This window comes from Ailuropoda melanoleuca, chromosome 5 (assembly GCF_002007445.2).
Source record: "Ailuropoda melanoleuca isolate Jingjing chromosome 5, ASM200744v2, whole genome shotgun sequence".
NCBI lineage: Eukaryota > Metazoa > Chordata > Mammalia > Carnivora > Ursidae > Ailuropoda > Ailuropoda melanoleuca.
The window spans coordinates 89,118,125-89,143,566 of NC_048222.1; the positions used below are offsets into that span (position 1 = coordinate 89,118,125).

Sequence of the window (25,442 nt, forward strand, 5' to 3'; positions counted from 1 at the left end):
GTAGCTGTCCAATTTTCCCAGCACCATTTATTGAAGAGACTGTCTTTTTTCCACCGGATGTTTTTTCCTGCTTTATCAAAGATTAGTTGCCCAAAGAGCCGAGGGTCCATTTCTGGGTTCTCTATTCTGTTCCATTGGTCGATGTGTCTGTTTTTGTGCCAGTACCATGCTGTCTTTGTGATCACAGCTTTGTAGTACAGCTCGAAATCCGGCATTGTGATGCCCCCAGCTTTGTTTTTCCTTTTCAACAGTTCCTTGGAGATTCGGGGCCTTTTCTGGTTCCATACAAATTTAAGGACTATTTGTTCCAGTTCTTTGAAAAATGTCCTCGGTATTTTGATCGGGATAGCATTGAAAGTGTAGATTGCTCTGGGTAGTATGGACATTTTAACTATGTTAATTCTTCCAATCCATGAGCATGGAATATTTTTCCATCTTTTTATGTCTTCCTCAATATCTTTCAAAAGTGATCTATAGTTTCTAGCATATAGGTCCTTTACGTCTCTGGTTAAGTTAATTCCAAGGTAACGCATGGTTTTTGGTGTTATTGTAAATGGGATGGATTCCCTAATTTCTCTTTCTTCAGTCTCGTTATTCGTGTATAGAAATGCAACTGATTTCTGGGCATTGATTTTGTATCCTGCCACCTTACTGAATTGTTCTATAACTTCTAATAGTTTGGGAGTGGATTCCTTTGGGTTTTCCATATAGAGTATCATGTCATCTGCAAAGAGAGACAGTTTGACTTCTTCTTTGCCGATTTGGATACCTTTGATCCCTTTTTGTCTTCTGATTGCTGTTGCAAGGACTTCTAGTACTATGTTGAATAATAGTGGCGAGAGTGGGCATCCTTGTCGTGTTCCTGATCTTAAGGGAAAGGCTTCCAGCTTTTCCCCATTGAGAATAATGCTTGCAGTAGGCTTTTCATAGATGGCTTTTATGAGATTGAGAAATGTACCCTCTATTCCTACACTCTGAAGGGTTTTAATCAGGAAAGGATGCTGTATTTTGTCAAATGCTTTTTCTGCATCAATTGAGAGGATCATATGGTTCTTGAGTCTTTTCTTGTTGATATGATGTATCACATTGATTGATTTGCGAGTGTTGAACCATGCTTGCATCCCAGGTATGAATCCCACTTGGTCATGATGGATAATCCTTTTAATGTACTGTTGGATTCTATTAGCAAGGATCTTGTTGAGGATTTTGGCATCCATATTCATTAGAGAAATCGGTCTGTAATTCTCCTTTTTGAGGGGGTCTTTGCCTGGTTTGGGGATCAAGGTAATATTAGCCTCATAGAATGAGTTTGGTAGCTTTCCTTCTGTTTCTATTTTTTGAAATAGCTTTAGGAGAATAGGTATTATTTCTTCTTTGAATGTTTGGTAGAATTCCCCAGGAAAACCGTCTGGGCCTGGAGTTTTATTATTTGGAAGGTTGTTTATCACTGACTCAATTTCTTCATAGTTAATTGGCCTATTTAAGAAATCTATTTCTTCCTGTTTCAGTCTTGGTAGTTTATAGGTTTCCAGGAAGGCCTCCATCTCTTCCAGATTGTTTAGTTTTTTGGCATATAGCTGTTGATAAAAGTTTCTAATAATCCTTGCAATTTCAATGGTGCTGGTCGTGACCTCTCCCTTTTCAGTCATAATTTTAATAATCTCAGTCCTTTCTCTTTGTTTTTGGACAAGTTTTGCCAGTGGTCTATCAATTTTATGGATTCTCTCAAAGAACCAGCTTCTAGTCCTGTTGATCTGCTCTACTGTGGTTCTGGTCTCTAATTCATTGATTTCTGCTCTAATCTTGGTCAACTCCTTCCTTGTCAGTGGGTTAGGCCTGTCCCTCTGTTGCTGTTCCAGTTTCTTGAGGTGAGAATATAGAAACTGCATTTTAGATTTTTCTATTCTTTTGAGTGAGGCTTGGATGGCTATGTATTTCCCCCTTAGGACTGCCTTTGCAGTATCCCATAGGTTTTGGACCGTTGTGTATTCATTCTCGTTGGTCTCCATAAATTGTTTAATTTGTTTTTTGATTTCCTGGTTTATCGAGTCATTCTTGAGCAGGATGGTTCTTAGCCTCCAAGTGTTTGAGTTTCTTCCAGGTTTTTCCTTGTGGTTGAGTTCCAATTTCAGAGCGTTGTGGTCTGAGAATATGCAGGGGATAATTTCAATCTTTTGGTATTGGCTGAGACCTGTTTTGTGTCCCAGAGCATGATCTATTCTTGAGAATGTTCCATGGGCATTTGAATAGAATGAGTATTCTTTGGTTCTGGGGTGTAGTGTTCTATATATATCTATGAGGTCCAACTCGTCGAGTATGGCATTCAAAGCCTTTGATTCTTTGCTTAGTTTTTGCCAGGGTGTTCTGTCTATTTCTGATAGTGGGGTGTTGAGGTCCCCTACTATTACTGTGTTCTTATCTATATGTCTCTTTATTTTGGTTAAGAGTTGGCTTGTGTATCTTGCTGCTCCCCTGTTGGGGGCATATATATTAATAATTGTCATATCCACTTGTTGAATACTTCCTTTAAGAATAATATAGTGCCCTTCTGTATCTCTCTCTATGGCCTCTAGTTTAAAATCCAGTCTATCTGATATGAGAATTGCTACTCCAGCTTTCTTTTGAGGTCCATTTGCGTGGAAGATGGTACTCCATCCCCTTACTCTAAGTCTGAATGCATCTTTGGGTTCAAAATGAGTCTCTTGTAGACAGCAAATGGATGGGTCATGTCTTTTTATCCAATCTGCAACCCTGTGGCGTTTTATGGGAGAGTTTAAGCCATTTAGATTGATAGAGATTATTGACAGATATGATTTTAATGATGCCATTTCTCTTTAAAGTCTTTGTATCGGTTGTGACTTGCTGCTCTGTATCACTCTTGGGGCCTTTTTACCTTTATAGAGCCCCCCTTAATATCTCCTGTAGGGCTGGTTTCGTGGTTACGAAATTGGTTAATGATTGGCGATTTTGGAACGTCTTTATTTCTCCATCAATTCTGAATGACAGCTTTGCTGGATAAAGGATCCTTGGCTGCATGTTTTTCTCTGAAAGAGCTTTAAAAATGCCCCCCCAAGCCTTTCTCTCATTCCAGGTCTCTGTAGACAGGTCTGACGTAATCCTGATACCTTTGCCTTGGTACGTGAGAAATTTCTTTGCCCTGGCCGCTTTCAATACTGTATCCTTGGATCTAATATTTGCGAATTGCACTATGACATGCCGTGGCGTAGGTTTGTCCTGGTTGAGCTTGGATGGGGTCCTCTCTGCCTCTTGGACACGAATGCTTGTTTCCCTTGCTAGATTAGGGAAGTTTTCAGCTACAATTTGTTCAAATATCTCTTCTAGACCTCTNGGGGGAATGAAACATGAGAGACTATGGACTATGGGAAACAAACTGGGGACTTCAGAGGGGAGGGGGTGGGGGAAGGGGATGGACTGGTGGTGGGTAGTAAGGAGGGCACGTATTGCATGGTGCACTGGGTGTTATAAGCAACTAATGAAGCATCAAACTTTACATCAGAATCAGGGGATGTACTGTATGGTGATTAACATAATATAATAAAATAAAATTAATTATAAAAAAAAATAAATAAAAAAAAATAAAATAAAATAAAATAATTGTGGTAAGAAGTACACTCTTGACATTTCTTTTATGAGACGTGAGTTAAATTATGTAGATACTTTAATATAAAATAATACATGCTTATAGAAAAGTAACCAAATGGCATGGAATTGTGTGACATAATACTAAAGACCCATGTGGGTACCTTCCTTAATGCCATTCGGCACATGTTAATAGTTTGATGTCTATTTGTCAGATACATTTAATGTATTAACATACACATATTTATGTACATATCTCCACAAATGGAATCACACTATATGTACTATTTGCAATTAATTATTGTTGCTTATAAGTACATTTAGAATATATGTATTTCCTCAACTTCTTGGATGGCTGCCCAGTGTTCCTTTCCATGACTCTATTTCTCCCGCCCTTTATTAATGTTTTAACAGTCAGGTTTAGGTGACTCTGCAGCAATGTCTGCTGTCCCTTCCTATTTACTTCTCTAACTACCGCTAAGTATAGGCTTTCTTATTAGTTAGTTCCTGGACTACCACAATAGATTCTTATCTTGTCTTCCTCTGTCTCTCTGTCAATCTTCAACCTATATCATTTTTTACTATAGCACATCTTTCCTGTTTAAAAAAAAAAAAAAACTAAGGTAAGGAGTTTCAACTCAGTAAATTTAAAAACCTAAAGCCTTGCTATTTGGTTGCTTTCGTAATTTCCAACCAGATTTTCTAGCTCAATCAGCCAGAACTTCCATGTCCTATAACCCCAAGCCAGAGAGTTGAAGATACTCACCAGTGTACATTCCACTAGGTAATGGGAATGCAGGAGTGAAGAAGTATACACGTACACCCCACACACCCCTGCCCTTGTGGAGTTCACGTTCTTTTGAAGACACAGACCACAGACTAAATATATACATGACATGGAGGTGAGTGAATGGGAAAGCAAATCAGAGTAGGGGTATAGGGAAGAACGGGAATGGTGTGGGATGCAATGTTAAGTGGGGTGGCAAGGAAGGCTCCCTCAAGATGGGAACTCTGCATAAAGACCCAAAGGAGGTAAGGGCTTTCCTTTCTTGGTCTTTTCCCATGTTTGTACATTTAGTTACATTATTCACTCCCATAGGAAACTCTTAACTAGTCTTCTCTTGATTTTCTTTTAAGATAAGCCTAATAGTTTTTTCAGTGCTCTGTCTTCTCTGAACTCCCTGTGTTCTCGCTTATACTACTCAGATCACTTATAACATCATATCTGCTAGAAAATTATAAGTTCTTTGAAGAATTGAGGTGGCGTTAGGAGGGGAACTACCAATTTTTGAGTACTTGCTATTTTGCCTGGCAATCTGCTAGGCACTGTATAACATTCAATTATTATAATAACTCATCTCACTAAGAGGTGAATTATGTCCAATTACACATTAGAAAATTGAGGAACCAAGAGATTAAGTAATTTGCATAAGATCACATAACTAGAAAGCAGTGGGGAGAGGATTTCTGAACTTGCGGTTGGTCTATGACATCCCCCCTGCCATATGACCTCCATGTGCTGTGGACATCTATTCCTCTGAGGGCTCAGCTTCGTGCCTTGCTAATGGCAGGCCTTCAACTGCTGGTAGGATGAAGGAATGGAACCTTGGGAACTGCAAACGCTTGTCTGGGGACAGAAAGGGAACTGAGCAACCACAGAAGAGCACATGCTGGGGGGCAGCTGTGGGAGGAAGTCAAGAAAGGCTCGGGATGCAGAATACGAGGGCCAAAGTATTTGGACTTTCTGTGTAGGCACTGAGAGTGGTGGTTGGGAAAATTAACCATGCAGGATGAACTGGGGGAGTAGCAAAATAAAAGCAGCAGAACCATCAAAACATCAAAAATAGGTGATAGAGATGGAGAAAGTTTTAACTGTGATGAGGAGGTATGGGACGTGAGCAGGGGAAACAGGAGGAAAAATCAGTAGACTCAGTTACCAGAAAATCATGGGTAACCTGAGACAGATCAGTTTTACTGGAATCATGGGAGCATTAAAGAGAAAAGGAAGGGGAGCAAAAGTCCTACAGAAGTTATCACAGATGCTCTCAAAGTGGCCAGAAACTGGGAGACATATAGCTGTTTTTCATCCGATTCCAAACATTTTCAATCTTAAAAATAAAATCCTCTCTGATTATCTAGTTAGAAAACCTTTCCTTTTTCTGAAAATTCTTTTTTCCCAATTTTTTTCCAGCTGATTTTCAGAGAAAGGTAAAGGGCCAACAAGGTTTGTAACACCTGGATAAGAATATATTTGCTAGTTTTTGCACACCTATCCAACCCTTGTGAAATCTCAATGTCACCTTCTGTCTCAGGTGTCAGAGAAGCTCTTGCAGATGGTGGCAGATCAAATCTCCCTATCTGTGCCAGCAAGTTCCCTCCTCCCTCAAGATGACTCTTCCCTCCTACTCTCCTCCTGTCTCCTCCCTTTGGTCATCTACTCTGCACCTGCTGGTCAGGAAAGGACATTTCTGTCTCTAGTTAACATTTTTGTATTTATCAAAACATCACTTTCAGTTTTTCATGGAGGCTCCGGTCTGGAGGGACATGTTCCAGAACTCGCAATTACTATCCATCTATCTGTTCACCTAATGTTCACCTGCCTAAATGATATTTCTATATCGCTCCCCACACACAGTGAAGGAATCAAATGCCCGTAATCTCTATTCTACTCTGGAAATGCAGTGCCAGTGGAAATGTCACAAAAATGCTCTTGCTGTCTTGCCTTTAAAAGGCGTTCACGTTTCATTTAAAAAACATACCCACTTTAAGACTTCCTTGTAGGAAAAGACCCAGAAAATGCTCAATAGCAAAAATTAAAGAAAAAAAATCATTTGGAATACCACCACTCAGATACTTTGGAGCATATCCTTCTAAAGTTTATCCCTGTGTACATATATATTTTAAGAAGACGATGCTATGCATACTGTTAAATTGCTTTTTCCCCTACTCAATATATTGTGAAATGCCTTCCCATGACATCAGACATGTACTTTATGATTTTCTAATGGCTGATTCAGATACACGTGTGTGGCTTTCCCATAATCTTATCATTCCACTAGGAATGGATATAGTATTTCCATTTTTAAATATTTCCCCAGGAGGGGGTATAAAATAGCAAATCATTAAAATGCCCATTTCCCTCACACTCATAAAAACAATATGTTTTTATTATTTTTGTCAATCTGTTATCTTCCTTAATAAAAGGAAAAAAGTGGTATTTCTTTTTTTTTTTTTTTAAGATTTTAATTATTTGACAGAGAGAGAGCCAGCCAGCGAGAGAGGGAACACAAGCAGGGGGAGTGGGAGATGAAGAAGCAGGCTCCCAGTGGAGCAGGGAGCCCAGTGAGGGGCTTGATCCCAGGACCCTGGGATCACGCCCTGAGCTGAAGGCAGACACTTAACGACTAAGCCGCCCAGGCGCCCCAAAAGTAGTATTTCTGAGTAGAACAAGTTGGAAGTAAATCATACAACTTCAACTTCGAGATATAGCAAGTCTTCGTGAGAGCAAATATCAACGATTTAAAAATATATGTATATATTAAACATATATTTGAGAACTTGAGGGACTTTAGTGAAACTAGTCATGGAGTTCATCCTTTGTGCATACTTTGCTTTTCAAAATTTAAGGAGTAAATATATTCCGCCCCCATTTGAGTTACTCATCCTCTCCCTCCCTTCTTTCCCAGTTGCTATAACCACCAGTGCAGCACTAATCATTTAAGGCTCAGATAAGACTAATGAAGCAATGCCTATGATTTAAAATTTTATAAACGATGAATGACCATAAAGACATTAAAATGAGTTTTAAGGAATGTTTAACATGGGGCACATCGGTGGCTCAGTCTGTTAAGCGTCTGACTCTTGGTTTTGGCTCAGGTCATGATCTTGGGGTTGTGGGATCCAGCCCTGCATTGGACTCCACGCTGGGCATGGAGCCTGCTTGAGATTCTCTTTCTCCCTCTCCGTTTGCCCCTTCCCCCCATTTGCTCTCTCTTTCTTAAAAAAAAAAAAAAAAAAAAAAGTTTAATGACATGGGTAGTTGTGACAGGTTAAATCTTAAAGTACAGAAGAGTATGCAGAGTTAAAGGGACACACACAGTATAAAGACTGCAAAGACCAAAACACGAAGCGTAACTGTCACAGAGTTGTGGCATTACACGTGATTTTTATAGCTTCCTTCTATCTGTATGTTTTAAGTTTCTTTAAAAAAATTCCTATTTTTATAACAGTCATCATAGCTCACACTATGTGTCAGGCACTGCTCTCAATCCTTACAATGATGTAATTTTCTCTATGCGGAGATGGAGAAAAGGAAGCACAGAGCCACTGGATAACTGTTCAAGGTCATGGAGCTAAGAACTAAGCCAGAAAATATTAAAAAGTTATTTAAGCTAAGGAATGCCTAAAGCTGTGTTTTGATCCCTTCAGCTTCTCATCATGTATCTTTAAAACCCGTAGAAGAAACCGCATACTCAGAGAGGCTTTACGCTGGTGGGGGTAACTCTACAACATCCCTGCAGGCTTCTAAATGTCCCTAAAAGGGGACCATATTTTATCTGGTTATTCAAAGCACTGAGAACTTACAAATAAATGTCACACTGGGTCTGCCAACGTGAACTACGCTCAAGTATTCCTGCCCCTTCCCCACATTTTTCATGCTGCCCTGCCCTCCTCTCCATCCGATTCCTACAAGGTCAGGTTTAATGCCACTTCTTCATCCCACATTTCAGGATCACCATCCTGCCCTGCCCTCTTGGGAACTCCTAAAGTTGTGAAAATCTGTGTAATCCATTTTACAATCAGGAGAGGGGGGCCGTGATGGAAACTTGAGATGTCTGCATTTATTTTCACATGCTTACGTATACCTTTCCTATTTCTAATATGAATTTTAGATGATCTCTTTGCCATGTAGTCCTGGAAGGTAGCCCCCTCTCCATCTAGCACACATGTGGGCCAGATTCTACCCCCTTTCTCCCTTTCCAAGACTTTGGTCTCATTCTTACTCTCCCCCCCTTCTGCATGACCTAGGTTTTCTCTCTTGGATTATTTGTATTAGTACAGAAACATACTCTAGTAATTCCATTATGAAAACAAATAAGCAAACAAAGTGCAAAAAAAACCATCTTTCTTGACCCCACACTCCTTCCTATCTCTGCTGGTGGTTGAACAAAACTTCCCCGACACCATGTATTATTTGTTGCTTCTCCTCCCATATTTTGCAAACTTCTCTCAACTCATGCCATTTGACTGTTGGTGCTCTCCAGATTCCCCGAAACCCTTCTTGTTAAAACCACTGACAATATCCACAGTGGCTGAACCCAGTGGTTTCCTACTTGTCCACATCTGACTGGACTCTGAAGTGGCCGTGGACAGAGCTGGCATCACATCCTTCCTGAAACACTGTCTCCTGCCCCCTCTTACGCCACTCTGACTGGTTTCTCTCCTATCCCAGAGGCTCCTCCTTCTTACTCTCCTTTGCTGGCATCTCCTCCTCCTGGAAGTTCAACATGCAGGAAGGATTATCCCTGGCTCAGACTCGGTTCCCTTACTCTTCCTCATCACATCTTTCTCCCTGTAATACGCCCAGTCCCGTAGCTTTCATTGCCACCTACATCCTGATGCTCCCAAAAATATTTTTCTCATCCTGTGTCCTAGACTATATTCTTATGTCCACTTACTGACTTATCCAAATAGGGATTTCAAACTTGGCACGTTCAAAACAAAGCCCTTATTTCCCTCTGCCCCAATCCTGTTCCTCACCGGTCCTCCCCATTTCAGAGACTGGCAACACAGTCCACACAAATGGTAAAGCTGAAGTCCACCGAGTTGTCCCTGATCCCTTTCACCCTCACCCCCACATCTAGTCCACCACATGGCTTCTGGAGTCTATGCCTGAGCTCATAACTGGAGTCAGACTCTCCCCCTCCCTTTATGCCTACCCTCCTGAGTCCCATCGCTTCTCCTCCATACTGCTGCAGAAGGCTTCTAGCTGGTCTCCTATTATACACCAGAGCAACAGTTTAAAAGTACAGACCAGATAACGTGACCTTTCAGTTTAAACTCTCCATAATTAGTGATTTTATTTAGCATAAAGGCCAAACGGCTAACAGTGACCACAGGGCTGTATGTATCACATGTGCTGGCCACGGCCCAACCCTCCAAGCTGCCACCTCCCTGGACTTCGTTCTGCTCCTTGAACAGAGGTTCCTAGCTGCCCCCATCATAATCAGTTCATTTGCATTTTATCTGTGGTTAAGAGGGCAGACTCAGGAGTCAGGCTACCCGGCTTTCAATCCTCAAATCCCAGGTGTGTGTGAGAGAGATCATGGACATTAGTTAGCCTCTCTGAGTTTCAGCTTCCTCAACCAGAAAATGGAGGCGATTTTTGTAAGGATTAAATGACATGATCTATGTAAAAATGAAGAAGAGTGCTTGGCTCCCACCTAATGCTAAATAAACACTGGCTACTGTTCTTAAGCTATATTTTGTATCCTTCTAAAACCTGATGCATAAGACAGTGAAATTTAGTTTTCAATCAGTAGGTTAAATTTTTAGCTAAGGTTTTGTTGAGATTTTGAAGTTCTATAAAAAAAACTTCCTACCCTGGAGAGACCCCACAAATGACTGCATGCTGACATAGTAACAACAACATGGTTTAGGATACAATTCAGTAGGGATATATCTGAGTCTAATTCAGTGCTTGTATGAGTAAATAGAAAAATTTCTGGGTGGCTCAGTCAGTTAGGGGTCTGACTCTTGATTTCTACTCAGGTCATGATCTCAGGGTCATGAGATGGAGCCCTGTGTTAGGCTCTGCGCTGAGCGTAGATTCTCTCTCTCCCTCTGCCCCTCCCCCCGCGTGCACACACTTTCTAAGAATTATAATAATAAATAAAAATTAAAATAAAAATTTCTTATTTTGGTTATAACATGAGCCTAAGAATTTGTGAAATTCTCTCCCACTACATGTAATTGTTCTTTGGGATAAAAATACACAAAATCTGTTTGTTTTTTCTTTTGAAATTCTCATCCATATTTTACAAGGCTAATGAGCCAGTTTTCTAAAGCACCTTATATTAGGTTTAGGAGACTGGCTCTTTATTCTTTCTCTGCCCACTTCCCTCAGCCTCCCTTCAAACACAATCTATCTGAACTCACAAATACCCAATGGCTGGTTGGCTAAGTAAGTCCAGTGTTATCATGTGGAAACCTGTACACTGGAAAAAATCCATTATCTTTGTTGAAGTTCTGGCACGAAATGTGCATGGTATATAGAACCAGTGATGTAAACAAAAAGATTTATTTATTTATTTTAGAGTGTGCAAGAGCACGAGCGGAGGGAGGGGGAGGGGGAGAGAGAGAAAATCCCTGAGCAGACTCCCCACTGAGTATAGAGCCCAACATGGGGCTCAATCCCAGGACCCCAAGATCATGACCTGAGCCTAAATCAAGAATCAGGCACTTAAGCAACTAAGCCACCCAGGTACCCCAAGAAGCAGTGATTACTTTTTGCCTGCTGATAACTCTTTTGGATGATTTCAAAGGTAGAAGAGGACTGGCAGTTCAGGAACTTCTATACAGAAGAACCAAATTTACTGAAATAAAATTAAAGACCAATGGTGTGAATGTTTTGGCTCTACCAGAGTTAGGTACCAAAACTGGTTTTAGGAGGAAGAGAAATATTTTCTTTTACTGTATGAAAAATTGGTATAGCTCATATATATATTCCAGTTAACCTTTTATATATATATATTCCAGTTAACCTTTTAAGTTCATTTGTATCCTTGTAACACTTTATATATAATGTCTATTATATCACTTATCATAACGTCACTTACATTCCGTTTTTTTTTTTCTACGTGTCCATCTCTGCATTTAGACTGGGAACTCCTAAATACCAGGGAATGGGTCTTAATCATATTTGTGCCTGCATTATCTGGCACATAGTAGGGCCTTAATAAACACAGGCTGAAATCAGTTGGTAGGCTATTAAATTGAATGTAAACTCACATAACATCTGTAGTATAAAGGCAAAGCACACTAAAATTCACCACATTTCCAGCAATGCTGAAAGCAAATAGAAAAGCATTTAATTTTAAGAAGCTCTATCTGAACTTGGATCAGAGACATATCTGATTATTAGCAAACAGTTTTCTTATGCGAATTTAAGATTCTTTCATTGCATTCTAAAATGCTTTAAGAAGTTTGCCACACAGCCCCCCCACCCATGACTAATACTGCTAACTTAAATTTTAAAGGTCTTTTTGTCATTCATTTAGCACTCCGAAATGTGTGACATGGTAGTTAAGAATATGGGCCTTGGAGCAAGACTGCCTGGGTTCAAATTCCCGGGGTGACTTTGAAAGAGTTGCTTTAACCTCTCTGAGTCTCAGGTTACCCACATATAGAAAAGAGATACTATTAATGCCTCATAGGCTTACAGGGAAGTTTAAATCATTATGCATGAGTATATGCACATCTGTAAGTGCCACGTAAGTGTTACTTGTTGTTCTATACAAAACGTTTGCTTTCATTAACAGGACAAGGTCCCTTGAGGAGCTCACAGATGGTTATATTCAAAGACAATGAAGATGATCCTTTAATTAAAAGTAAAAGTACATACTTTCGGTCAGCGGTAATAATTTCACTAAGACTACATTTTTTGTCAATTCTTGAAAGAGCTTTCAATTATGATTCATATCTTGCTTTCTTCTACCTTAAATAATAAAGAAATCTGGTGGAATTAAACAGTGAAAAAAAAAAAGATGAAGAATAAGGTAGTGGAGACCTCAAGGATTTTAGCCTTTTTTTGTACTTTACTAGTTTGAAAACCAACGAATTAATAGAGTATTCACCAATTTATGGATTTAGAACCAAATGTACACTTTGGCACTTAAAACATTTCCAACTTAAATTATTGGTTTTGATCAAAATGCAATAATAATTTAAAACTATATACTTTCACATCAAGTTTCCTAATTTCCCACAGGCTGAGTCTTGTCAAGAACAAAAGAAATATTCTACTCTCTGCCTATCCCTTTTTAATACAACACTGATTCTTGAGGTTTTTTTTCCTACCTAGTGATTCCCAGCTCCTAAGTACATTTAGGAGGAATTAATAGAATCTTTAAAAAGAGGCAAAATTTTAGAAGAAAAAGGAGAACATTTAAAAATATTCAATCACTTAGCATTTCCATGAATGATCTCCTAAGTCATTTATAGTTAGACTCTATCTGGCTGATAGACATGGTATTTCAATATGTTCCCATTCTCTTCTCACTAGAGAAACCAAAAATAAGACAGTTTATATTTTAAATAAATTCAAGTTAATGTAGCTGAAATGTTTTCAATTAAAAGGAATAAATATTGACATTAGACATAGTTGATGTATACCCAAGTGTCAGAACTGTTCAATTCACATAAAATTTTCAGGAGAAATGAGGTTTGAGTCACAACACCATTATGTTGTTTGTGTTGGAAAAGCATGTTCCCAGGGAAGCCAGATTCAAGCTCTCAAGTCGTTTCTAACCCTTTAGATCATGCACCTCTCCTTACCTTCAATGAACACCTCCGCAGACGTGGTGTCTGAGCCGCTAGGGTTTGTAGCCAGACAGGTATAGCGACCTGTGTCGTCCTCGAAGGCCTCCGCTATGATCAGGGTGTGGAAGTCCCCACCCTCACTGCGGATCTGGATATCAGGAGTGTTGTGTAGCTCTTTCCCCTCACAGAACCATCTGCAGGCCAAATGGAGGTCAAAGGACAGGAGAGAAAGAAAGGAAATGGTGATGTTTAAAATAATAAAGCAGAAGGCTAATGCCCTGTAATAAGATGATCATTTGATTAAAAAAAAAAAGATCTGTGTCAGTGTTACTGAGGAAAACGCTACATTTTAGACCGTGAAATTAATGACTAGACAATTCCCCCAGGTTTTCTTTGTAAAGCATCTTGTACATTTTATCAACCTTGAAATAAGGGATATCGTCAAACTTGGAAAGACCATGTGAGTTACAGAATAAAAGGAACAGAAATTCAAAGTGTCTTATAAAATGTTTTATCATAGATGCCCCTTACAACGTGATCATTCTTACCTGAAGAAAAATAGGAAATATAAACATTATGCTCAATATATCTACTGTATCAAGGGGGAACGAGTCATCATGTTAAAAAATCATAGGCAGCAATATTTTTGTTGACCCTAAGACTTCTGATCAGCTGAGCAATAACAGATTTAATGCTTTCCACATTTCTGATATTTACAAAGCTTCCTAGCAGACTGCCTGGCCTCTGTGAGGTAGGGAGCTGTAGGTCCTGCTGTAATTCATTCTGCCGGTCAGCACTTTTCCTTCCCCAAACAACCAGGACCGTGGTGTAGGAGGCTGCAAGCTGCCAGACTGTTTGAACGCACGCTCTCTCTCACACTTGCCTTATTCCCCCAGCACCTCAAACTCTCAACAGGATTTTTACAAAAAAACATGAAGCTGCCCTAAAACCTCCCCTGAATGTGATTTATTTTTAAAGAAATGTGTAGGAATGTGCCACTTACAACCAAAAGCACTGAGGTCTCTGGGACAATATTGTCCATTTACCTCTTAATCAGCACTCAGATTTCCTCTGAGTCCCATATTCTATAAAATTCTTTGGACTTTGCATCCTATTGTAAAAATATGACATCGAAGGTTAATGTTTTTCTGTAATTAGGTAGCATAGTTTAGGTATTTATCTATATTTAATCTGAAAATAAAACCAGTTTCCTAATACTCCAGGTATTAACTCCAGAAACTGTATTAAAAATTAAATATGAGTTACTCATAAAAGAACAGGTAAGACTTTGGGAGTTAAAAGACATTTACCACCACCACCCTGCCCGGAGAGCACCCTCTGTAACACAACACATACCACTTCTGAGACAGTTGAGAAGGGCAATATTTCTTCGCTCTGGGACATTTTGTAGTTTCCTTTTGTCTTTTTTTTTTTTTTTAAGACTTTATTTACATATTTGAGAGTGAGCGAGTGAGAGAGAGCAGGAGCAGGGGGAGGGGTACAGAGAGAGGGAAAAGCAGGCTTTTCACTGAGCAGGGCGCCTGGATCCCAGGACCCTGGGATCGTGGCCTGAGCCGAAGGCAGACTTTTTTTTTTTTTTTTTCAAGATTTTATTTATTTATTTGACAGAGAGACAGCCAGCCAGAGAGAGGGAACACAAGCAGGGGGAGTGGGAGAGGAAGAAGCAGGCTTCCAGCGGAGGAGCCTGATATGGGGCTTGATCCCATGACGCCGGGATCACGCCCTGAGCCGAAGGCAGACGCTTAACGACTGCGCTACCCAAGCGCCCCTCGAAGGCAGACTCTTAACTGACTGAGCCACTCAGGCGCCCCATTTCCTTTGTCTTCATTAAGTTGCACAGAACATTCCAGCCTAGAATCATCTCCTAGTTCCTTCTTTACAGTTCTCTGTCCACAGGCATAGACCAGATCTTCACCCATGAGAACTAACTGTGGATTAAGTTAACAGATTTTACCATCTCTAGTGAACTACAGATTCTTTCTCGATTCTATATCAGAGTCAAGCTCTTCCCTACATACATCAGTCTCTAAACTTCAGATCTGTCATTGAAGCCATTCACATACCTGGCCCTGATTTTTTTTTAAATCATTTTCCTATACTAATCCTCTGTTTCTATTAAATATTTGCATGGATTTATGATTTCCTATGTAGTCTTCATGTAGCACTTGCCGACCTTCCTTTGCCTATCCTTTCTCTTCCTTGGAATTCTCCCCTGCCCTCTTCACCAAAGCCATCTAGGAACCACTCTTCTTTATAGCCCAGCTAAAGGCTCCTTCACCAGATTAAATTCAACTGAACATACGCTTGCTGGGCATCTTCAACGTGGAAGGCACTGCATGACCTATTACAGGTAATAGAATAAAGCCTGGTAAGCTCTGCAACTAATTGAGGAGTGTCTTTATATTCCATGAAAAAGATACAAACTAACATTTGGAGGGAAAATAAAGCATGAAAAATACAATGAAGGTTTAAAAGAAGGGCAAGAGTAATTGCTTTGGTTAGACGTGCTTCGTAAGGAAACCACTGCCCACTACACAAGGGAGTGCAGTGTCTTGTCCTCTAACTCCCGAGTCAGCAAACCTACAGCCCACAGCCCCGTCACCTGTTTTCATATGGCCTATCAGCCAAAAATGGTTCTCATATTTTTAAGTTTTTGCAAAAAGTCAAAAGAAGAATTTGTGATATATGAAAGTTATATAAAGTTCAAATTTCAGAGCCTATCAACTTTTTTTAGGAGCACTGCCATGCTCATTCACTGACATATTGTCTCTGGCTGCTTTTGCACTATAGTGACAGAGGTGAGTAGTTGCATCAGAATATATGGCCCACAAATCCTAAAATACTCTCTATCTGGACTTCATAGAAAAAGTTTGCCAACTCCTGCTCTAATTTCTTGCTCCTCGAAGTGTGATCCTTGGGCCAGCAGCGCCAGGATCATTGAGGAGTTTATCAGAAATGCAGAACCTTGATGCTCATCCCAAATCTACTCAATCAGTTCAGGTCCTCCAGGTGATTCCCGTGCACACAAAGGTGAAGCAGATCGGGTCTATTAGGTTTGGAGGATACCATCCTACATCACCGAGTCCTGGCTCTCCCTCTAAGCTATTCACTTCTTTAATATAGCAACCATACTTTATGCATCTTATACCTCTGGTCCCTTGCACATAAGTGCATGTAAAATTATGTTGTTTCTCCTACCTCTGTACTGAACAAATTTTAACATCTTTCATTTGACCATTGATCACATAGCACTTTGTGACAGCTTCTGTATTATTTCCTCACACCATTCTTTGAGGCCTGCTAGATTTATGCTTTATTTTCCCACTTATGAAATAGACTTCTTCATTGCAGAAAAAAACTTTTTAACTTTTTTTTATTGACCCACAGTGTATTGTACACTTAATGCTTTAAAAATATGATCTGCTGCTAGTTACTTTGGAATATGCTTCCCATGAAAAACCAAACAGTGAAGCATCTATGGATGAATAGATTTGGAAGATGCTATATGTCTCACTTCTGAATGTTTGCAATTCACATTTTCCTATTAAAGGCTCTGAAAGTCTTGCAAAGAAGAAATTTAACACTAATTTCATATTTACTCAACTTATTTGACCATGAGATTTTTTCTAATTTAGCATCTACTGACATTTTGTTCAGTCATGTGTATGTTGTAGAATGCTCTTCTAACAGACTTATCCCACAGAATCTGCAGTTTTCTAAAAATGAATTAAGATCAAATATAATCTGAGCAATGATACACATGAGGCCAAAGAAACTAATCGGTAAGCACAATAAAATACTTGAAATAGACTTTAAGAATGTCAGAAAGATTAAGGCAACAACTGCATTTTGTGAGACAGTCTAACACCTACTTTGTCTTCTGAAGTGGTTCATCCAGTCTTCCAACAATTGCATATGGTGGAATGGTTGGTGCTTACAAATCATTAGACTGATCTGGTTTTTGCTTTCTAAGCACTCATGCTATTTGTTCTCCAGCTCCATGAATAAAATTTAAAAAGCATCTCAGATTGTAACATACAGAAGACATTGTGCAGAGGAAAGATGAAATTTATCCAAATTCAGCAATAAGTCAAATAATTACTATGAGTCATTTATATTGCATTGACACTCTCAGGGAAAGTCAGATTGTTCCTGATATAAGTACCTGTCAAGTGACCAGTTCTATGTTGTTAAAATGTGGTAAGACAGGGTGTGACTCGAGAAGGGGAAAAACTGCAAATATTTAAATGGCAGACTCCCTGTAGCAACAGAAAGGGCAGCATGGTTCCTGGCCAATACTTAGATAAATGTGTGTTTAATTTATGATTGGAACCATTTGCACGTTGGAGCTAGCAATGGCCAAGCAAAGAGGCTCAACTGTGACTTTAGGAAAGTCAGCTAGTTTCATGATTCTAAGGTTCTTGGTGAAATGGAAGGGTTTTATATTTAGGACTGCTTTTAAAGTATTTCCAGAAATGATACAGAAAATTCTCTGAAGAAAGATCCAAGTAATGAATGGCTTCTCTTCTATGAAATATACTAAATATAATAGAGCTTCTAAGATTATAAGGACCCCACGTTGGGTCCTTAAATGTGTCAATGGACTTAGCACCTTGTCTTTATCACTACACCATGGTACTTAACTTTCCACCTACTATTGAAATCAGTTCTTCATGTGCCTCTCTATCCTGTAACTTCTTCCAGGGTAGAGACCTGGTCTTTTTAACTTAATTCACTAAGTTAGTAAATGTGCTATATGTTCCAGCACAATGTTTGGTATATGGAATATATTAACCATGCCTTTTTATCTTCTGTAATTCTGAGGCTTTAGACATCTGGGCCTTGCTGATTCCAGAAAGACTGCCCCTCCCAGGGCTAGCCAATTCTTAAAGATAGTAAATGACTCCTTTGGGAACACCTTCCATATGAAAGCTCATCAGTCTGGAGCCACATCCCCACCACCTCTTGTATTGGGCTCTCCCACTCAGGTCCACTACTGTCCTGCTCTAATCACCTCAGAACCAGAGAGCAAAGCACTGGCGGACAGCAGCCCACAGGCCGCAGAGTTTGCTGCAATTATTCAAAGCAGCTGATCTTAAAAGTGCTTACGCTGCTTCACTCCGCCCCCCAACCTCCCCGACCCCTTGTAGGAGGCACCTGGTGATCACCCTGTGGTCCCTGATGGCGTATCTTTACACTTGGGAACTATGAATAACAAACTATCTTTCAATGGCAGCGCAGTCCTAATCTGTTGGCCTCACCATACCTGAATTAATAAAACTCACATTTTAAAGCACTGAACTAATCAAAGAAGAATCAGCTTACAAATGAAGAAGAAAGGATAGAACAGACAGTTGAAATAGTACCTATTATAGTTTTTGCCTTGAGGTGTATATGGAGCAAAGTGCATCTACTCTCACCTGCTCATACTGAAGTATATTTAAAAAGCAAAAAATTAAACTCAAAATAATCTACTTCAAATGAGGAAATCAGCTTTGTCCATTGTCCATTCTTCATGTAGCAGATCAAATACAAGTCACTTTCTTATCTAAACTAAGAGAATCCTGGAGATTGAAAGTTTTGATGCAACAAAGTAGATGGATGAGATGTACTCATGGCATGTTTGTTTTGCGAGGTTTCTTTAAGATCACACTTCTATCAGTTTCCTGGAAAGGTTTCAAAACATTTAATATTCTTCAAAAAAGATGTAAACTTCAGGTTTGTTGATTAAATTTTGGTCTGAAATTTTTCCTATATTAACTTCTGGTTGATAAAGATATGATACATATATATGTATACATACATACACACACGATACATATATGTACACATACATACACACACACAAATGGAATATTACTCAGCCATCAAAAAAGAGAAATCTTGCCATTTGCAACAATGTGGATGGAGTTAGAGTGTCTTAAGCTAAGTGAAGTAAGTCAGAAAAAGGCAAATACCATATGATCTCACTCATGTGGAATTTAAGAAACAGATGAACATATGGGAAGGAGCAAAAGAAAAAAAAGGAGAGAGGGGGGAAAAAAGCCACAAGAGACTCTTAACAATAGAGAACAAAACGAGGGTTGCTGAAGGGGAGGTGGGTGGGGGATGGGTTAGACAGGTGATGGGCATTAAGGAGGGCATTTGTTGTGATGAGCACTGGGTGTTGTATGTAAGTGATGAATCACTAAATTCTACCCCTGAAACTAATATTACACTATGCGTTACCTTACTAGAATTTAAATAAAAATTTGAAAAAAAATAAAGGAATTCAAATCAAAACCTGAAATCAATATTGTACTGTGTTAATTAAAATTTAATTTAAATAAATAAAAAATAAATTCTGGTTGACAGTGCAGCTTAGGAAAAGCAATACTGGTGTGACAAGTTACAATATTAGGCCTACAAAATAGGACAGAACATAGGTTTGGTAAATGCACGGAACAGGTAATGACACTGTCCTTTTTGCATATCCTGTGGCAGACATCACTAGTTGATCTGAATATTCTTTGCTAGTGAAACCAGATGCCCCAGAATTCTCAGCATCGCTGTTTGGGCAGGGTACAAAGCAACTGGAGTTGAAGTCTAATGAAACACATTTGCCATGTTCAATGTGGTCCCTTCTTAGAAAGTTCATTCTCCCTTTCCTCCCAACTCTGGAAGCCGTTTCTATCATAGGAGTGGGGAGAGGCTTTGGCTGAGAGAGAGCATGTGTGGAAGTACGTAATATAGCTGAGAGAGTCTACTCAGGTAAAATTCCACTTGAGGACACCGCTGAACTTTTTTTTTTATTCCATTTATTACACCTGGAAGCAATTGATCTAGTGGGTAAAACACTACCTAGTATATTGGAAAGTCAAAATGCAATTATCTACATTCCCATTCTGTACTTCTAATGAATTTCAATTTCAAGCAGACCTTGACCATACTTCACTTTAACTGTAAAAATGGTTAAAATATGTAACTTCAATCTCAGTTAGGATGAGGACACCGTATTTGGGAACTATGACAGTCATAAGGATTTACATAAATTCAAATCAAGAGAGAGTGAATCTATATAGTCAATGCCTATTATACGCCATGTACTTTGCAAATATGGTGTTATTTCCCAAAAACCTTGTGAAAACCTAGTTTTCATTTTATCTTTAGATGAGGCTATTCTCATCTACGTATAAATACCAAAAAAAGAACGTGGACAATTAAATCCAGATAATTTTCACAATTTCATTTTCTTCAATATATTTAGCTTCATCTTTCATCAAACGTTTTATTATGGATAGAAACAGATTTTAACCAGGTTTGCTGATTCTTCCTCTCTACTCTGGAGGAGCTGGTAAGCAACTATGAGATTGCCATGCAATGGGGAGCTGAGACACAGCATTGAAAAATTACTGTAGTAAACCCTCATTCAAAAGAATTTAAGAGTTGCTCATATAGGAGTAAGCCAGCTGACACTGTTTGTCAGATTACAACGTCATGAACAGGACATGAAAGTAATCTTGTATTACTTATAAATAAAATGTAAAAGGGTTAGGAGATACAGTCATATTCATACATTCATCAATCGATCACTTATCCATTCATCAAGGGGTTTATTGCACTTTGACTCGAATTCAGAAACTAACTGGGTGTACAGTTGTCAGATAAATGGGGTTTGTTTCATGAGACTAGTCATGGGGCAAAGTAGAGAAGAAAACCCAACTACAGACCTAGGAAACACTGAATACACTTCATCTAATGAACGCAGGCTCTTCTATCACATGGAAGCATGTACTGCTTTCAAAAATCTTTAAAAGTTGTTACACCTTCATCCTTACACATGAAGCTTGCTCTGGATAGAATACTTAGGTTGAACTTAATTTGGTAGAGGGGATAACGTTGAGGAACTTCACAAGCCTTGAAATTTTTTTTTGTTCATGAAAGAGAACAGGGGGAAAAAAAGGACTGTAGTATTTAAAGCTCTGTAAGATGGCACCTTTCTTTATATTACCCTATGATGGGATTTTGAAATCTACATTGTTTTAATATATGTATTTCTTCTTGTTGCATAATGTCTTTTTCTCAGGATTTTTCAAACATTCCAGCTTAAAAATGAGATGGTGCCAAAAATTCAAGGATCATATTATGGCATCAGCAGGATATGGTAGGATTGAAATTCAAGAAGGTGTTTTACATAGAAAAGTTCAATATTTAATTGTTCACTTTCTACATTTCAAGGTGAGGTTAAATGTAACCTTTGATTTGGTCAGAGCTCCACTGCGGGAGGAGAGTGGCTCCATCTGACTGCAGTCACACCAACAGCTTGGTTGGGGATCGAAAGGGGTCACAAGGGTAACTAACTAAAATCAGGGGGATCGCAGCTGCTTCTGAACAAGTGGCTGCCTTTGAAAACCAACAATCGTTTCCATTCTTGGGCAGTGTAAGACAATTTTAAAACTGACCTCCCTGATGTGACCTTCCTTTTTTCCTTCTCTTATGACCCTGGCAACTGGCCGTGGGGCTCAGAACTGCATTTTGGAGTGGGATGAACATCTGGGAAAGCTCAGAACACGCTGGTTCTCCAAAACAGGGCAAGATTGCTGATTTTTAGGACAATAGTTCAACTGCTAAACGAAAGGAGCTAACACATTCACTGACAAAGTAGAATATACACTACCCAGCATGGTATACGAATACTTTGTTTAAAAAAATCACATATGGCATCCTTGGTTTAAGGGTTGACTGGTACTACCTATTCCATACTGTCATGTAAACAGAAATACAGATATTATGACTGAAGGGTTCAGTATCTTTCTCTTTTTGAACCACAGCTATGTATCATGGAAATTTTCTGTGCCCTGTATTTTAAACATGAACAAATTTTAAAATGAAAAAAATCGACATATCAAATTTATGAAGCTTCATCAATGAATCTTGGCTAATATTTTCCAACTCTAAGGAAAACGGTCAATCTTGGGAGTCCGTTAATAGAACAATGAGATGCTTATTAAATAAAACTTTTAATAACAGCCAAGTTTCTATTTTCTCCTACATGTCACTTTCCTTATGCTCACGGAGAAACAAAGTTACGTTGAAAGATGTAGCTTTGTGTTTGCTTCCCAACTCCACTGATTTGTACTTTCTAGAAAAATTTATCTTCAAAGGGATATCAATGATCACAGGAAGGCAAATTTAGCCCACGGCTGCCCCCTTCTTCCTAAGTGCAAGCTAGCACATGACTTCACAGAAACACATGATTGAAGAAAACTGAAGGAACTAGTTTTTTAACTGCTGTTATAATGGAAATTGAGGATTGGGAAGGAGACCAAAAAAAAAAAAACAAAAAAAAAAACCACACAAAAAAACAAAAAAACAGACATATCAACGGTTCAGCAAGGGTTATATTTTCCAGGTGTTCCTTTCTCCCAAAGGAAGAGCAGTGCTCTGCCATGAAATGGAGAATCACCAAAATTGGGAACTTATGCCCAAGGTGAATTTTATTTACGCTTAGCTTGAAGTCAGGCCGTCTGTAAATATTGCATTTCATACATCCTCAATTAAACGCCAATTAATTTTTATGGAGTATCTTTTGTCTTGTCACCAAGTATTTCTTAATTTTTTACATGTGTTCACATTAACCACAAGACACACCATGTTTATTCTGTCATGTGGATTTATAGGCAGACCAAAGTGAAATTAGTCCTCGTCTAAATTTACTATGGCTATAATTTCATGACTGCTTAGCTCGAAGGCCAATAGCTAAATTTGTGTGGACAACAGATGTACTTTAACCGTCTAGTCGAAAAGAGACCAATAAATAGATTGACTTTTTGAAATTCAAAGCCCAGGAAATGACAAAATAGCCTTTGAACCAAAACCAGACTCATGTCTACCAATTCTTTCTTCTCATAATCACTTTATCTCCTATGAAAGATAAAAAGGGGGGGGAGCAGCCCAAATAAAACGGAACTTCTAAAATGACTTCATCTTGTTTTGGCCGTAAGAGGTGGCTTCATATCTGGACACTAGGAGCATGCAGTGATTGATCAGTAAGCCTAAAAACCAGCTATAAACGTAGGAAAGTAGAATCTACAACTAAGTATTTGTGCTGCTGAAGCTGCTAACATCTTCGCCTGCTTTCAGTATTTTCCACACTGGTGCTGTAGTAGAAAGGACCTCGGGGCTGGGAATCAGCACCCAGGGTTCTGGTTTTTACCTGGTCAATAGACCAGCTAAGCTGAATGTAACCCAGTTGTTCTCTCTTCCGGAGCTTGAGTTTACATGTGAAATGTGAGGAATGAACTAGACCAGTGTTTCCTCAAATGTGTCCCAAGAAGCTAGTTTTGCAGCAAGTTGACAGATACCACTGAAAAAGGGTTCTCTGGCCCAATAGGTTTATGGAGCAATGGATTAAACGAAGTTAAACATCTGCCTTTACTACAGCACTTTCTAGAACTTTGACCATGCCGATATACACTACACTTCCAAGAGAGAAAAACGGCCGGCATCATTCTCAATCTTATTTGACTAGGTAACACATGTTTTGAGAATTATGTTGAAGGATTAATGTTACATGGAACATATTTTGGGAAACACTGGGTTGAATTATCACTAAGATCCCATCTAACTCTACAATAGTGACATTTAATACCTGGCCTACACTTTACAACCACCTCATCCAGTGCTCATGACATACATCAGTAATATGGCAAAACCTTCTTTCCCACTGGCCCCGGACTTAGTTTTAGAGTTCATCTCAATGGTGCTCTGGGCAACCACTACCAACCATTTAGATAGAGCTGACCTTTGAGCTGAAACATAATTGCCATGCCTGATTTAATTGTCTATGTTTATGAATTATTTTCTTAGACAGGAATCAATGTGAAATGATGACTGCTAACCTCCCATCTAACCTTGACTGTTAACTCTAAGAATTTTCTGTTTTTCTTTCTTTTTTGTACAAGTAGCCATTTTGCCATGGCACATGGAATTACTGGGGTCTTCCCCCATCCCCTTTGGAAAATGCTCAGTGTCGATTTCTAAGATGACGTTCAAGTCAGGTCATTTCTGAGAAAGAAACAGGCTACCCTAATTACAGGAATCAATGGGGACTGTGCCAGGTTAAGCCAGAATATACTTCACTGCAAGAACACCTTGAAAATGTGATTTTGGCTTTAGTGGATATTTTGACTCTCCGCAAATGTGATTCATTCCCAGGAGTAGACAAAAGTAAATTTCACAGTCTAGAGGGGGGAAAAAAGGTTCCCAACCTTCCTGTCACTCATTCACAAATTCTTGTTACACCTGTTATAAGATAGATTCATCCTTACCAACTCTCTGTGCAGGCACACAACTAAGTCAGCATGACCTGACATGTCACACTTCAAAGTTACCTATACTGTGAAAATCTGTACTGCATGTTTCCAAGCCATCAAAGTGTTGAGGGAAAGAATGGATTAGAGAGGGAGCCTGAGACTGAGAAACTGCATACATAAAACAGCGAGAGGTGCATATTCAGCTATTTTGTTGTTACAGTTATGGCAGGTAATTACTAGCTATTGTTGTAACTTGGAGTGCATTCCAAAGGAAATAAAATGGGAGATGTTTTATTAGACAATGCTGTCGGTCTCCTAGGCTTTGGAAATTGTCCATTAAGATACAACAATTACCTCAGAATTACGAAACCCAAAGAGGACTAAAAGCAAAGCATGGCTAGGGAACAAGTCCTCTTGGTGTCTTCAGCTCGATATCAGTACAGAAACCCACATTAAAGAGGTCATGTATGGACTGCTAGCAAGCCTGGTAGTGATTTCTTTGCATTTGACAAGCAATGACATTGAATGCAACTTTTCCCTCAACCACAGAACATCTTTCCCCCAAATCAAAGTACAGGAAATTTCATCTACAATTTTTCTTAATTTATTAGTACCTTAATTTCTTGCCTTAATTGTGTTGCCAGCTACTCACAATTAGGGGTAAGGGAGGAGAAAATAGATGAAAAGTGGGGACAGAAAATGAAGGGAGAATATCCCTGAAAAAGCTGCAACTTCAGAATTTGAAGGGCTCTGCTTCTCTCTCTCCTCTCCTCTCCAAAGGAGCCTCCCGCTAACACTGTGCTGGTTGATGAGGCCCAGCAGCTGAACCAAGCTCAGCAGGCAAGGGTGGCCGCTTCAGCCTCGCACCACATTTGGTGGACCAGCTGACTGAGGCACAGGGGAGCTTGGTGGCCTCCTCACACAATGTTCTGGCCCTAGTCTAGTCTAACGATGTTCAAGTGTGGCTGGTGTGGTCCCCTAGGAACA

General features: G+C 39.3%; 1 protein-coding gene across 3 annotated transcripts in view; it reads right to left on the bottom strand.

The window, feature by feature from the left end:
• Positions 1-25,442, bottom strand: part of LOC109489461 (palladin-like) — a 228,795-nt gene that overhangs the window by 182,137 nt on the left and 21,216 nt on the right. For all 3 annotated transcript variants that reach the window (XR_004625790.1, XM_019798527.2, XM_034661395.1), the window contains exon 2: positions 13,156-13,334. The gene's annotated coding sequence lies outside the window, so the exon portion shown is untranslated. The remainder of the gene's footprint in view (positions 1-13,155; positions 13,335-25,442) is intronic.